Source organism: Anomaloglossus baeobatrachus, chromosome 12 (assembly GCF_048569485.1).
Source record: "Anomaloglossus baeobatrachus isolate aAnoBae1 chromosome 12, aAnoBae1.hap1, whole genome shotgun sequence".
Classification (NCBI taxonomy): Eukaryota; Metazoa; Chordata; class Amphibia; order Anura; family Aromobatidae; genus Anomaloglossus; species Anomaloglossus baeobatrachus.
This window is the reverse complement of record NC_134364.1, coordinates 118,698,686-118,715,138: the sequence shown is the minus strand read 5'-3', so window position 1 is coordinate 118,715,138 and position 16,453 is coordinate 118,698,686. Positions and strand designations below refer to the sequence as shown.

Here is a 16,453-nt window from a genome sequence, read left to right as displayed (position 1 = left end):
CAGCATATGTTGTATACTTGATTAAGTGTCCCTGCGGTCTCGGATATGTTGGGGAGACTACCCAACATATCCGAGACCGAATAAGTAAACACAAATCGACCATTAGGTGTAAGCAGACATTACTACCCATTCCCGCACACTTTCTACAGGCAGGTCACACGGTAGCACAGCTACGCTACCAAGTTTTGGAACAAGTACCTCAACCCAGGAGGGGGGGCAATAGGGTGCAGAAGCTGAAAGAACGGGAGGCATATTGGATTTTTACATTACAGACATTAGAACCCTTGGGATTGAATCGGGAATATGAGATTTTTTACTAAATCAATATGCCCTCTGTTTTCACATGGTTTATTCTTATTTTTAGCCTTACTTTCATTCCTTTTATTTTATTATTTATTCTTTTTTTAATTTTAATTTTTCTTCCTTTTTTTTCCTTTTTTTCTTCTTTTCAAACAATTCACCCTTTTTCAGATACAGCTCTATTTTCCCTTTCTTTTCTGTTCCATTCTTTCAAATGCAGCCTCTTACTCTTCTTTATTTATAATCCTATTTTTCATTGCTATTGTGTCCTATAAATTTCTTTACAGTGGCACTATGTACATTATATTTATCTAATTATCCTATGTCTTTTTTCACAGGCGCTGTAGTTTTTCCATGATCTCGTCACGGCACTGAATATCCTGTCGGCACCATTCACCTGGATCACATGGACGTCTGTGTGCCCATGCATGCGCGGTCTCGGCCGCCTTATCGGCCGGTCTGCGCACGCGCCCGGCCCACTCCTCCTATTCAACATTCACATGCCGTGGCCGCCGCTTGCGCATGCGCTGATCGGCCCCTTGGCCCTTCGGCGCATGGGTGATCGTGCGTTCCACGATCACTGTTTGCGCTCCAGCACCCTCATTTCCATGTCTGCATGTGCGTCCTGGTCCTACCAACACACACGCACGTGGACCGGCTGTGGCCGCCGCTCGCGCATGCGCCGAGGATCACAGAGGGTTCCTCCGCGCATGGGCGGCGTGCGTGCCGCGGGCTGTCCCTGCGTTTCACAGGCAGGATTTCCTGTTAGAGCTGGCACACCTGGGCCATTAGGCACCTTTAAAAAGCGCACTCCTCACTTCCTAGAGGCAGCATAGGAATTCACATGGGGACCGGCCACCACACAGGATTTATCCACTCAAGGTACAGACGGTTTACTTTCTCTTTCTCCTCTGGCTATGACTGCGTATAGTCTTTATATCTATCCTCATTATGATCTGTATATATTTTCCTTTAGGAGTCCGACTGATTTTCCCCACAACATCATATGTTGATGCATTAATACCTAGCCTTATCTAGCAAGATAAAGGTTTGTACTTTGACATGTCATATCCCTGCTGTATTTCATTGCAGTTGCATTCATAGGGGCATATACTTATTTTGACATATTCCTTTATCTACAGACCATATCATTTGGTTCTTCCACACCTTAAGGGTGTTGAGCACACACCGTGCCTTACTACATAATATTTCTACCGTCCGGTATGTGCCGATTTTTCAAGTTCATACTTTTTCTTTTGTAACGTAATACTAACACACTGATCAATTGTTCACATTGATTGATTATACAGGTTATCATACCTGAAACGTGTTGCCTCTGAATATAAGGGCACTCCCTACACCAGCAGTTTTTTCTGCACTATATGTACGGCAACTGGGTAGGTACACACTGATTTATTTATTCTTTGGATACATTCCCCCATAATACGATGTACTACAGATATTATGGCTTGTCATTTTCCCTTTTCATAGTGTCTTACAGTGGACTCCACTTCTCTAACGTGACTCTTACATCATTTGTTTGCTATCAGTTGTACCATTGATGTCAACAGAGGTATCCCCTACTTATCTTTACCTTCAGAACTGTACACTGCTCCTCATTTCCCCTCTTCCATTTCTTCTTCTAGTCTTTTACACTTCTTTGTTTCTTGTCCTTTTTCTCCCTTCTCTTTTCTTTTTCTTTTTTTTCTCTCTTCTTTTTTTCTCCCTTGTTTCTTGCTTCTTCCTTCTTCTTTTTTCATTATCTCTTTGCAGCTCATATGATCCTTCCCTAGTCATTTACCATTTTTCATATTTTGACTGTACTCTCTGGTATAGATCTTTTTCTACATTGTCCAGCCGGATATTTGACTACCTTCTATTTCTAGGTATCCTTTTCTTTTATACGGAGATTTCGTATATTGTATACACACCGTTTTCTCTACAATCATATAGGTATGTTTCATTTATTCCTGACAACTCTGTTTAGGGTGGTTTTCCTGTATAGCGGTCATTTGTTCCGTTACCTCCTCTAGAGGACATTTTTTCAAAGACAGATCACTATGATACACTATGTGGATTCTCCTTGTTCATCATAGATTAATTATCAGTATTAAAAGCTTGTAGATATTGTTTTGTGTTCTTTGCCCCTAATGATGTACTCCTATATTGAGCATATTTGGTATGTACATTACTCTGTTTGTATAACAACTAATTCAATTTTTTTCTTTCTGTATATCTATATCATAGACTTTCTCTGACGAAGGCCTGTATGTGAAGGCCGAAACGTTAGGAATTTTCATTTTGGATCCTTTGCATCAATAAACAAGCAAACTGAAATTCAAGTACTACTCTGCCTCAGACTCTTAACTTTTTGTGTGCCCGAGTTATTTGTTCTTTACTGTATTGCGATATTTCCTCGGAGGCACCTACTTTTTGATAAGTGAGCCAGACTTTACTTTATATTGATATGCCTCTTTCCCTGTCTTTCTCTTTCCCTATCTCTCTTTCTCTGTCTCTCTTTCCCTGTCTGTCTCTTTCCCTGTCTGTCTCTTTCCCTATCTATCTCTCTATCACTTTGTCTGTATATCTCTTTCCCTGTCTGTCTCTGTCTGTGTGTGTCTCTTTCTCTGCCTGTCTCTTTCCTGTCCTGTCTTTTTTTCCCTTCTGTCTCTGTCTGTCTCTTTCCCTGTCTGTCTCTTTCTCTGTCTATCTCTTTCCCTCAATGTCTGCGTCTGTCTGTCTGTTTCTGTCTTTTTGTCTCTATCTGTCTCTTCATTGAGGGAAACTGGAAAAATGTACTAATCCTGGACTCCAGCTAGAGTAACCCAAATTGCACCAAATATACCACAGTAGCTCATATTGGATGATAAAACCAGTGTGTATCCAGAAACCCTATCCAGTATAGGTTGCATTTTTTTGCTCCAAAACTTTCACGGATATGTCATGGCCGGCTGACAATCTAGTGGCAGCAAGTGTTAGAAAATCACAGAGATTTTCGGCACTTGTTATCTGATAGTTCTCTGTTTCTGCAGCAGCAGATGCTAGGACCCTGAGAAACTGTCCGTTTTTCCTCTCAATTGCCAGCCTTTTACTTCCTTTATAAACCTCACCCTGGGGTGGCTTGGGTGCGGTTTATAGCTTGCTCCTTGCTGTGATCTGCAGTGGTCATCTCCTGTTGCTCCAGACTCTGGTGGATCTTGTACCACAAGGACACCTTCCCTGTGAATATTCCTTAGTGGCTGGTGTCAGAAAGAAATGTCGTAAAAACACCATAAGGGTCAAATATCACTTTTTGATGTTGAACCTGTGGTTTATGACATGCTTGAAAAGAAGAACCCCACCCAGCCACCCCACCCACACATCAAGCTAGCTATCCCCCTGATTGATGCATAACACCGAACTGTCAATGCAGATACATTGGGAATAAAGTCATTGAATCTTACACTTCAGTGCAAGTTTTGACAGTAGTTGTCACGGATTTGTCACAGCCCATCACGGAGGTGTCATGGCTGACTGACAATCCAGTAGCAGCGTGTTAGCAAATGCCAGAGATTGGCAGCACATGCTGTTATCTGACAGTTCCTTGTTTCTGCAGCTGCAGATTCTATGACCTCAGTTTTTCCTCTGACTTCCTTTATAAACCTCACCCTGGGGTGATTTAGGTGCGGTTTATAGTTGTTCCTGGCTGTGGTCTGCAGTGGTCATCTCCTGTTGATCCAGACTCCTGTGGTTGCCACAGCTCAGATAAGTGTTGTCTTTTGCTATCTACCAGGGCTCTGGTGATTGCAGTTGTGTTTCCCCTGTATTGTTTCCTTGTGTCTTCCTTTAGTGATAGTGTTGTTGATGAAGATCTCATGTCTTCCATCCTCATTTAGGGCCCAGATCAGGGTTTGCCTAGGATGAGTCATTCCTGCTTGGTGACAGGTGGGGACCTGTATATGGCTAGTGAGGGTGAGCTGCAGGTTGTTGTCAGGGGTCACCACTTCCCCCTTTCTATAGCAATAGGGCATTCCTTTCCCCTTCCCTTTGTGTTGTCCTATACGGCCGGTATAGCTTCTATCCCCACTGTGACAAAAACACGGTGTACACATTAATAAATATTGGACACAGCAGAGATGGTAGAATTCTGGCATATCTATATCTAATGTATCCCTATTATTGAAGATTCATGCAGTGTATTCCAAAGCAAATGGAAGTATTTCCCCTATTTGTTGTGCAGACTAGATATTTGCTTGTCTGCCCTCATGTATGCCTGGCATTTGATCTGGCAGTCTCCTGTGCTGTGGTCCGTTTGCCTCTCCTCTGAGCCACAGTGAGGGTCAGGTGCTGTCCTGGTTCTGAACACTTTGTTTGTGTGTTCATTGCCTTTCTGTCAACAAGTGTTTCCAATGCCGTAATTCAGTCTGCCTTATAACTATTTAAACCTTCCCCGGGCTTCCATTTTCCGCTGGTGATATTTCTGAAGTGGACCCAGGTTGGAACTACAGCCTGCCTGCCTAGTATTCGGCAGATTATTGCAGATTATTACTTTCAGTTTACCTTATTTTTACTCTGCTCCTTCCCCCGAATTCTTTAGTAGATACGTGGAATCCTTGACAGTCGCTTAGGAAGCAAAGCGCAAGTGGTCATCTAAGTCCGCCAGTTAGGGTTATTTCAGTCTGCGCAGGGGCCTTTAGGGACTGTGCAGCTGGGACCTCCTAGTCTGTACAAGAACCGGGCGGGTCAGGTACAGTAGTTTTATGTTACACCATTTTTTTAAGTTATATTCCACATGTGCACAATATATGTGTGGGTTTTACTATATGGCGGTGGAGGAGCAGATGGAGCTATGGCAGCTTTTTCTTATTTTTAAATATGCAGGGAAAAATCTTGTTCTCTATGCTTTTTCCACTTATTAACTATTTATCTGAAGATGTAATTTCTGTATCCAGAAGATGTATAAGGGATTTGAGTGATCTTTAGGAAACCTCTTTGTTTTTGGGCATAATAAAGTGAGAGGTGCTATTTTCCTACCCTACTGTTACAATATTTCCTTTATTATTTTTTTTGTAATCAGGTTTTTTTCAACTCATAACTATTAATGGGGTTTCAGATATGTTCTAGCAATGCGTTATCAAAAAACAACTTACCTAATGAAGCTGCAACGCAAGGTCACATGCGCTCCAGCAGAACGAGGTACGATGCTCGGCAAGGCATCATTTCTATTAATATGGCACCGGTTAGTGTTCGGATTAGTACCTGTCACTCTTCTGCATTCTCAGGGTAAAACCTAATGGCACCACTCGCTATTAATGGGCCTTGCCATATGACTTCAGATAAGAAGCCAAACTAGACACTTTCATTGCAGACACGTGTTTCGGTGTGTTTGCCACTCATTAGTGCAAAGCAGGAGACTCGATTTTGCTAGATGAGAGGCCTCTGACTGGTGATCTAAGGAGGAGTCTTTCTCCTTGTGAAGAGTGGCATGCCGGTGTAAGGAGACTTATAGCAACAGAACCAAGGATTTTGGTTTAACTTGTTGGGATCTTGTCCCTGTGAAGATCCATAGTCGTGTTTGTACTCTCCCCATAGTAACCCGAAAAACTGTTATGTCGCTTTGTTACAGAACAAGACAGTCAGTAGAAAACCAGTGCTTAAATATAATAATAATAATAATTAATAATAATATTTATTCATTAATTCCACAGCACTTTACATACATTGGCAACTCTGTCCCCATTGGGGCTCACAATCTAAATTCCCTATCAGTATGTCTTTGGAGTGTGGGAGGAAACTGGAGGACCTGGAGGAAACCCACGCAGACATAAGGACAACATACAAACTCCTTGCAGATATTGTCCTTGGTGGGATTTGAACCCAGCGCTGCAAGACTCAGTGCTAACCACTGGCCACCACAAGACTGCAGTGCTAACCACTGAGCCACCGTGTTGGGAGATATTGTTGCCAAAAATATATATGGATAATTACATTGCTTCTTAAAGGGGTTGTCCGGTCTTCTGCTGAAGGTCTTTAGTCACTTTGACATTGAGCACTTCTAAATCCTTACAGATCGCACACTGCACACTATCAGGATTCTTTGATCTCGCTGCTGAAACCATGCATTCACATTCTGACTAGATGTGTTTAGTCTCTCTTAATTCACTTGCAGAGCAGGTATAGTCTTCATGTGACCATAGATATGTAAACAGCATGCTTGCAGTGAACTGACCGCCCGATCTCGGCAGCGTCACTAGAGAATCCTTACAGTGAGCATTGTGCGCCCTGTAAGCATTCAAAAGTCAACAGTCACATAGGGTGACAGCAGTCTTTAACCATAAGACTGGGCAAATCCTTTAGGATTATTTACAACTATAGAAAAGAAATGTACATGCTGTCAGGTTGCTGCTGAGATCAGGCGGTCACATTCTGACTAGACGTGTTCAACCTCTCTCAGTTCATATGCAGAGCAGGTCTAGTCTTCACATGACATATAGATAAAGTCTGGCTCAAACCACCATAGGCTAGGTGCTTGAAGGGGAAACAAATCAATGTCAAATAGCAAATACCCAAGCACTCAAAGGAAAGGAGGAGGAATTGTTTTTCATGCAAGTGTTTTATTGACAAACTGCAAAAATGTGAAAACCCAACAGTAGCAACCAACGTTTCGGTTGTGACACCTTTATCAAGGTTGTTGCTTAATGTAGGGAAGCTATGATGCACGGGTCTCCATGGACAACTGTCTGTGAAGTCAAGTAGAGAAGGTCTCCATGGACAACCGTCTGTGAAGTCAAGTAGAGAAGGTCTCCATGGACAACCGTCGGTGAAGTCAAGTAGAGAAGGTCTCCATGGACAACCGTCGGTGAAGTCAAGTAGAGAAGGTCTCCATGGACAACCGTCGGTGAAGTCAAGTAGAGAAGGTCTCCATGGACAACCGTCGGTGAAGTCAAGTAGAGAGCATCACATTTTGCAGAATCAAGAGTCAGAGTGATGAAGGTAGGCTGGGAGAGAGCAGGAGTGTCTGGCGCCTGGAGAGGAATGACCAAGATGAGCTGTAAAAGCGGTGGTTAGTGCAGCCAGTTAGTACTCCCAGCCTACCTTCATCACTCTGACTCTTGATTCTGTAAAATGTGATGCTCTCTACTTGACTTCACCGACGATTGTCCATGGAGACCTTCTCTACTTGACTTCACCGACGGTTGTCCATGGAGACCTTCTCTACTTGACTTCACCGATGGTTGTCCATGGAGACCTTCTCTACTTGACTTCACAGACGGTTGTCCATGGAGACCCGTGCATCATAGCTTCCCTACATAAAGCAACAACCTTGATAAAGGTGTCACAACTGAAACGTTGGTTGCTACTGTTGAGTTGTCATATTTTTGCCGTTTGTCAATAAAACACTTGCATGAAAAACAATTCCTCCTCTTTTCGTTTGAGTGCTTGGGTATTTGCTATTTTATAGTCTTCACATGACGACATATATATAAATCGCATAATGCAGTGAAGTGACTGTGTCGCCCACCTGTAGCGCTCGCCTCAGGGACGTCACTCCGCCTTCTGGGACGCCGCAGGGGCTCCACTTGATTGCTGCTGACAACAGGTATGTCAGGTTTATTTACATGGGAGTCGTGACGCCACTCACGGTTTGCGGTCAGGGTTATGAGTGAAAGCCACTGCAGTTTTAACGAGCGTCTGGGGCTGATGGAGTCTGCAGTCGAATGGTGTGGCCTCCCGTGAGTGAGGCTGGCCCCAGGGCGGGGCCGGCGTCAGCACACGGCAAACCCGGGCAAATACCGGGGCCCTGGACAGCCGGGGGGGCCCACTCGCGAGTGTCGGGGACTGCAGTCTTGCGCAGGAAACTGAGGCTGCTGTCCCTTTAAGGTGATGAATCCTCCTAGTGTGAACTTCATGTGTGGGCGGAGCTTTGGCGCAACGTCCTGCTCCAGTCCCACAGCACAGATAAAGGAGGTGCAGTGCAAGTCAGCGACCCCTAGCACAGCACTGCCCTCCGGCGCTGTGTGGGCCCCCTCTCCACCAGTAATTTTGAGTGGTATGTTCTACACCCCTCCGCCCCACCCGATCTGTATGTGCCCTGAGTCCCCGCCCCCCACTTTATGGACCCCAGTGAGTTGTATAGGTTTCCCCCCCTCCGAGAGGTATGTCCTGGCCCCCAGAGCTGTGTGGCTGTGTGTTCGGGCCCCCCATAGTCGCGTGTGTGGGGGCCCCAGAGCTGTGTGGCTGTGTGTTCGGGCCCCCCAGAGCCACGTGTGCACATTTCTCAGATGTCCCATCATAAGCTACAACCCCCTGCATTGTAAAGAGATAACTACAACTGTGTGTGTGTGTGTGTCTGGGTGGAGCAGAGCCTAGTGCGTGCCTTGGTGGCGCAGAGCCGTGTGCTTGTCTGTGTGGTGCAGAGCCGAGTGCGTGTCTTTGTGGCGCAGAGCCGAGTGCGTGTCTGTGTGGCGCAGAGCCGAGTGCGTGTCTGTGTGTAGCAGAGCCGAGTGCGTGTTTGTGTGTAGCAGAGCTGAGTGCGTGTCTGCGTGGCGCAGAGCCGAGTGCGTGTCTGTGTGGAGCAGAGCCGAGTGCGTGTCTGTGTGGTGCAGAGCCGAGTGCATGTCTGGGTGCAGCAGAGCAGAGTGCGTGTCTGTGTGGAGCAGAGCCGAGTGCGTGTCTGTGTGGAGCAGAGCCGAGTGCGTGTCTGTGTGGAGCAGAGCCGAGTGCGTGTCTGTGTGGAGCAGAGCCGAGTGCGTGTCTGTGTGGAGCAGAGCCGAGTGCATGTCTGGGTGCAGCAGAGCAGAGTGCGTGTCTGTGTGGAGCAGAGCCGAGTGCGTGTCTGTGTGGAGCAGAGCCGAGTGCGTGTCTGTGTGGAGCAGAGCCGAGTGCGTGTGTCGCGGGCGGGGAGGAGGGTGTCAGCACACCGCGCTCACCCCTTCTGCTCGGGTCCGGCTGCTCAGTGGTGGCTCGAGCCGTAGGCCGGATCCCGGGGGCTTCCTCGAGCGGCACTCCTCGCCCGTGAGTGAAAGGGGGGTTGTTTGGGGTGTTGGGATAATGTCCGTGACGCCACCCACGGTTGTGGTGATGTGTAGCACCACCGCTGCTCAATGCGGGGATCCCGGGGATGGTGATGGGGAGCAGCCAGGTGTTGTGTTGCCCCTCCGTGGGTAGGGGTTGGTGATCCCGGGGCCCGGTGATGGCTTGGGAGGTGCAGGGCCTGGTGGGCGCAGGGACGCGGGGACAGCGCTGTGCCTTGCGGCACTGTGGTACTCACTCAGCCTGAGACGTGGACACAGTTTGTACGGTAAACCAAACGGCTGGTAGGACGGTCCCACAGACGGCTGCTTTGCTTTCCCGGTAGGTGACGGTGATGTCCCTCTTCCTTGCACCTGTATGTACGGTTGGTTGCGATGGGTCCCCACCGGTAACCCGCTCCCCGGCTTCAAGCTGGGCCGGAGGAGCACTACACTTTGCCCGCAGGCGCTGGCCCTCAGAGACTGGTGCCCTGGCGGTGGCGGTGCCTCTGTTGTACGGGTTGGGCTGTTGCCTTCTATCGGGACTTGGTTGTTGGGGGAATCTACGTCCCCTTCACTGACGGATTCGGCAAATTTGGCGACTCCTAGCCTTGCCGGGGTCCGAGAGGCCCCTGCCCTGGTGCTGACTGTCTTTCGGAACACTGCTCCAGACCACCGGGCACACAGCCAACGGGGTCCTTCCAGGAACTTCCAAACGGTCCCCCTCCAGACAGTCACCGCCGTCGCTGACCTTGCTGTTCTGGCCCTACACAAAGCTGGGCTCTCAGGCTTGCACACTCTCTGCTCTGTCACCACTTCTTGCTTTCCTCCTTTTCCACTTTTCTTTCCTTCACTTTCACTTCTCTGTTGTTTACTCTAGCCCTACCCGGGCTACTCTGCTGTTGACACAGGCTCACCCTGGGCTCATCTGCCTGACACTTCCTGCCTCCAGAGCTGTGAGCTCCTTGGTGGGCGGAGCCAACCGCCTGGCCCACTCCCTGGTGTGCATCATCAGACTCCTGGAGGAAGGCAACAAGGATTTTTGGTTCAGCTTAGGTGTGCCTACCTGGGATGTGGGGTGTGGTGGTGTGTGATCTGTGTCCCCTGGCTTGCCCAGGGCGACACACGTGTCTGTGTGGAGCAGAGCCGAGTGCGTGTCTGGGTGCAGCAGAGCCGAGTGCGTGTCTGGGTGCAGCAGAGCTTTGTGTGTCTGCAGCAGAGCTGTGTGTATGTGTGCAGTAGAGATGTGTGATATATACTCTGGACAGCAGAGCTTTGTAAATATGTGCTGTTAGGGCAGTGCAGCAGAGATGTGTGTGCAGCAAAGCTGTGTATATATATAGTCTTTGGACAGCAGAGATGTGTATGTGTGCAGCAGTGTGTTTGTATCTGTACATATGCAGCAGAGATGTGTGCAACAGTGCTATCAGGGTGTGTGTATCTGTGTAGCAGAGCTGTGTGAGTGTGTATGTATGGAGCAGAGCTGTGAGTGTGGCACCCCATAGCCAGCTGTGCGCCCCCCCGAGTCGTAAGTGCAGCCCCCGAGAGCACTATGCAACCCACCACAGTAATGTGTATACCCCCAGAGCTGTTTGCTACTCCAGTAACATCTATGCCCTCCAGTAATGTCTATGCCCCCCTGCCCCTCCTGTGATGTATATATTGTAGTCCCCAGCCCCACTTGTGATGTATATACAGCAGTGTCAATGTGCACTGTGCGTGGCCATGTCTCTTAGTGATGGCCATCATGCAGCACAGCCACAAGCCCAAGAGGAGCTGGATGGAGACTAGCGGGAATGTGTCTGTATGCATGTATGATGTGTATCTCTGTATGTCACTGGATATGACTCAGTATGTACATATGTCTGTATGTGTATGTATCTGTGTATGTGCGTGTCTGCGTGTGGATGGGGCCCACTGAGACTCTTCCGCCCGGGGCCCACAAAAACCTGGATCCAGCCCTGCCCCAGGGGCTCAGGTGTGTAGAACAACAGGTCGCAGAATAACTCAGTCGCAGTCCAAAGGGTCTTTCAACATGTTTACTCACTTTTAGGTGGTTGGTGAGATACCCAGGCGATGCTGAGATTGTACCAGGTGGAACCAGGAACTCCTTCAGGCCAAACTGAGGTTAGCCGTTAGCTTGCCTTCCTAGCACTCCTTTTGTTTCGGATAACCCCTTGCTTGCAGTATCGTGGGATTCATCCAGGGAAGTCGCTACTGCCTTTTCTCCCCTTTTTGGACTGTTTGCTGGCAGCATGGACCAGGTGAGATGGCTTCTGGCCCTATCTCCTTATGGGTCCCCCTGTTGCTGCTGAGGCTCGAATTCTGTATCTTTGGTGAGGAACCTCTAGTCCCCTCACCGGCAGGTTTAGCAGATCAGTAAATCGATGTCTAGCTCTAGGGACCTGTTCCCTGTGCGTGTATAGTCACCAGTAATCCCCGTACTCGACTGCCTCACTTCAGGTGTCTTTCAGACTGACTTTCTAGTCACTGTACTCCTCTGCTAACGGATACCACACGTGCAGGGTCTGACTAGCGTGGCTGTACGTCTGCCTATTTCAGCAACTTCTGTACACTGCTCCAGACTGGCTTGCTCCTCCTCCTATTCTGACTGCCACTGCAACCTAGCTTCCAGCCCCTCCCCTACACCCCTTGCTGAGAATTGAAAGTAAGGCTATGTGCGCACGTTGCGTACTGGCCCTGCAGAAATTTCTGCAGCGATTTGAACAGCACACGTGCGCTTCAAATCGCTGCAGAAACAAAAGCCTATTCCATGCGCACTGCATGTAGCCCCTCCCAGCCCCTCCCATAGACAGAGCAGGGACTTCATGCAGAGCGCATGAAAGAAGTAACATGTCACTTCTTAGAATGCGCGCTTCGGCAGCTGCCGAAGCGCTGCGCTCTAATACGCCACGTGCGCACGTCTCCTTCACAATCTCCATAGATTGTGAAGGGGACGCAGGACGCATGCAGTTACGCTGTGGTGCAGATCACAGCGGAACTGCATGCAATTACTCAACGTGCGCACATAGCCTTAACCTCTTCCAGAGGCTACCCAAGGGTCTCCTCTAAAGGTGTGGGAGACCTGGTTGCTATGTGTCTGTGTGTACACACCTCATTCTCGCCTTTGGAATTTCCTGGAAGCACTGTCCCAGCATGGGTGCAGTACTCAGTGGTGCCTGACCAGGTCAGGGGCGCCACATGACCGCTCAATCCCAGCAGTGTCACTAGAGAATCCTGACAGTGTGCATTGAACGCCCTGTAAACATTCAACTGTCAACAGTCACATAGGGTGACAGCAGTCTTTAACCATAAGACTGGGCAACCCCTTTAGGACTATTTACAACTATAGAAAAAAAAATGTAAATGTGCCTCCCCTGTGTTGGGCTGCTCGGATCTGGGATCGTTGTGGCTCGAGGGGTCCGGACCCGGCTTGGCGGACACTTTGATCCGTGAAAAGGGGGTATTTACAGGGGATAAGTTTGTGACGCCACCTGTGGGTTGCAGTAATGGGATTGCCACCGCTGCTGTAAGGAGTACCGGGGCAGATGGAGTTAAGAAGCCTGATGTTAGTCCCTCCACAGGTAGGGAAGGCCCCGGGCTCAGGGGTGTTGGTGGTTATTTGGGAGAGCAGGGTGCAGGGGAACAGAGTACTCGCTGTGGGTAGTCGTGGTGCTGGATGAGGATTATAAAGGAGACACACACACTGCAAGTAAACCAAGTTCTCTGTGTATCACAGTCACTGCTGGGAGCCCGTCCAAGTATCCTCTCCCACCGGTGTCACTTGGTAGTCCGAAGCCTTCCTCCATGCAAAATTTAGTTGTCTGTTTGTGGCCCCGTGGCTTGAAGCTGGTCCCCGGTAGGTACCCGCTCACTATGTGAAGTGTAGCTGTGCTCTTGAAGGCTGGCATTTGGGACTTCATTGAGCTGCTTTTTGGCTGGAAAACCCTGTCCCCACGTTGTGCTGATTCCTCCAATCTCTGAGCTCTGTGGGAAGGTCCCTGAAGGTCTACTTTCTCTGCAGGTTAATTGCCAGGACGTTTAATCGGCTTCTGACCTAGGGTCCTGTACCCCGTCGTGCTCGGTGCCGGTCAGTTTCTTTTGGGCTTGCTGGTGCCGACAGTCCTCCTAGACTATGTCCATCGCACCCTTTTCCAATGTCACTGCCACCAGTCCCCGACTCCTCTGGTCCCGGACCATCGTCTGCGACCCAACCACGGTCTAGCTCCTCGGGAGCTCACTCTCCCCAGCTCCTCTTACTTTGAGAGCTGGCACTCGACTGACTTCCTCCCTCCCACCAGTCTGCCTGACCTCTAGGTGGGTGGCCCTTTTCCAGCTAGACCAACCCACTGGTGTGTCTGACAGGTCATGATGGGAGGTGTTGATTGGGATTTGTGGTGCTGATGGTAGTAACACCGATTTCTTAGGAACCTGGAACCATGGTAAGGATGCAGTACCCTGTGGCACCCTGATGTACTCATCAGCGCCACATAACCATTTTAGGAGCTTTGCTCACTTATTTACGGTAATACCCAGAATTTTATGTATTCATTTTTATGCCCGATTAAAAATATCAGAGCAGCCATCGAAATACATTACAAATGTAAAATGACTTAATTAGAAACTGATTTATTCACTACACGTTCCTCTACATTTTTCCAGCTCACTTCAGATTTAATACTTATCTGTTTGAATTTCCAAGTCTTTTCTTTGTAGCAAAGAAACAAAAGTCAAACATGATTAGCGTCTGATGCTCAAGGAGAAAATGGACAGTTTGTAAAAAGAAATCAGTTTGGTACTTTTGAGCTGAATACTTTTGACATAAAATCTTTAATTATGATACTCATGTAGTTCATGCTATTATATGCACTTGTAAATTGAAGTATATGAGCCGCACCATCTACTATATTAAAAAGCAAAGTAGACGAACATTTCGTGGAAGTGCATAATTGCAATACTAATAGCTCTAAATTCTTCAACATTGAAACCGTTAATAAGGGATCCCAAGAAAGCTTTGCTAAATAGATCCTTAATTTTAATATAAAGTTTCAACAGGATTGAAATTTAGAAACAATTTACTATACAGGAAATGTACTAAATGTACAATGTAAAAGTTTGGAAAAAATGCAGCAAAGTAAAAATTCTTTCGAAAGAAAAGCGTTTTTAATACTTAATTTTGTATGAATTAACAAAATGAAAAGTGATTGAAAAAAATGCAAATGTTAAAGAAAATTAATATTTGATGATAACCTCCCTTTGTCTTAAAAACAGCATTAATTCTTGTAGGTACACTTGCACAAAGTGCGGGATTTTATAGATTGTGAGCGAAATGCACTCCTTCTATGTCATTGGAACTCCAATTAGTAAGATTTATTTTGTGAGTGCTCGAGAAATCATTGTAGCACACAGGCTTTGTGGTGTACTGAAAGTTTCTGCTTTATTACATCATGTGACCAGTTTATATAGTATCCCAAACAAAGAAATAACTCCTCTGAACTATGCACCAATAAGAGCTGCAGGGGTGTGTGCAGAAATGTGAAACTTCCTCACCTATCAGTGTTAGCAGAGCCCTATGACATCATTCAGTTATAGGATAAGATGGTTTCTATTAAAACAAAATGGATTGTATTCTCTCACAAAGTGCATACCAGTGAGAGTGATAATCATTTTCATCATTAAGGGAAACAGAAACTGTTGGGTGGGAAATTTGAAACTTAAAACTGGGTGATCAACACACAAACTCTACTACAAAGGTTAGGTTGTGGAAGATGGTTTCATATCACAGCTCATACACCATAGAACAGCTACAATACACCAGGTAGTTATAGTGCATCAGCAAAGTGTCTCCAAAACAAAGAATTCAAAGTGATTGAGATTTCAAGAAATGCTGTTCAAATTCTTTTTGAAGAAGCACCAGGAAATTAGCAATATTGAGAACTGTAGACATAGTGTCATGCATGACAGACAGTCCTGCAGTATTGAGCTATAGAAGGTCGCTGTTACAAATCGGCGCCGCCATAGCCACAAGCAGCCTGCTGCGGTTCCAGTTGCGCCTAGGCGCCAGCTGCCATCTTTGACCGTGCCTCGGGTCGTCTAGCTGGCTGCTTTCTCCTCCACGTCTAAGTGTGGAGATGCAGCTAGTGCGAATGTGCGTGCCGATTTACCCCAGCCAGAGCCAAAGTCCAGTGTTTCGCCTAGTGAGCATGCTCAGCCTGATTGTGCCATTCCTGAGGCTGAGTCTTTAGTTCAGGTGACTGAGCATGCTCCCACACTTAGTGCGAAAAGCCTCTTTGCACAGGTACTTGGACATCGTGCCATGTCTAAGTACTGTGTTGTACCTACTGAGCCGGCTCGGGCTACTGAGCATGCTCAGGCACTTAATGCATCAGAGGCTAGGTCCAGTAAGGACCTCACTGGGCATGTCCGTGAGGTGGCAGGCTCTGATAGGCCGACACACATTAAGTGTCCTGATGATGTGGCCACTCCGGACTGGCTTACGGAGGCCCGCCCCTATGACACGCACCTCACCATTGGTTGTCAGATGATGACTGGTGAGGTGTTTAGGGCGTGGCAGCCATGAGGTCATCAGTGACGTGGCGGTTCCGGATAGGCCGCTGGTGATGTCCCTGATGACGTGGCACTCCGCTATTGGACCCTGGAGGTGCCATTGTGGTCCACCCTGGGTTTGGGGTGGACCCAGGTTATCAAAGGGACTGGAGACAACATGGAGGTACGCAGTCTTCAAATTTGCTTGGCTAGAGCACACCTCCATGTGTAAAGCCCATTGCGGTAACAGCCTGTGTAGATTGGTAGTGGTAGGTAGCGTTAGGCATCCGGTGCTTGTCACGCCAAGACACCCATGGCTCATCACGCTAGGGTCAGGGGTCAGGCGCCGGGCTTCCACCTTCTACCGTCTTGTCCTGCTAGTGCAGCCCAGTGGAGTCAACTGGGCTGTGGCTGCTGCACCACCTGTTATCCTCTCCGGCTTCCCAGTCAACGCTACCAGTGTGACCACCTGGCCTGACGTGTCCTTCACACACGTGGCCAGTTGAGAGGTGACCAGAAACGCAAATTGGGGGACCGCTCGGTCTGATGTATTCTACACACGTGCGACGGTCTTCCAGTTAATGCTACCTGGTCACCGCCCGCCCTGATGTGTTCCC

At 47.9% G+C, this 16,453-nt stretch overlaps 1 long non-coding RNA gene across 1 annotated transcript; it reads left to right on the top strand.

The window, feature by feature from the left end:
* The first annotated feature begins 1,258 nt into the window (after positions 1–1,258).
* On the top strand, positions 1,259–1,844 carry LOC142258622 (uncharacterized). Its single transcript, XR_012727824.1, has 4 exons — positions 1,259–1,348; positions 1,443–1,521; positions 1,611–1,697; positions 1,792–1,844. It is a non-coding gene; the product is annotated as an uncharacterized LOC142258622 (long non-coding RNA).
* The last annotated feature ends 14,609 nt before the right edge of the window (positions 1,845–16,453 follow it).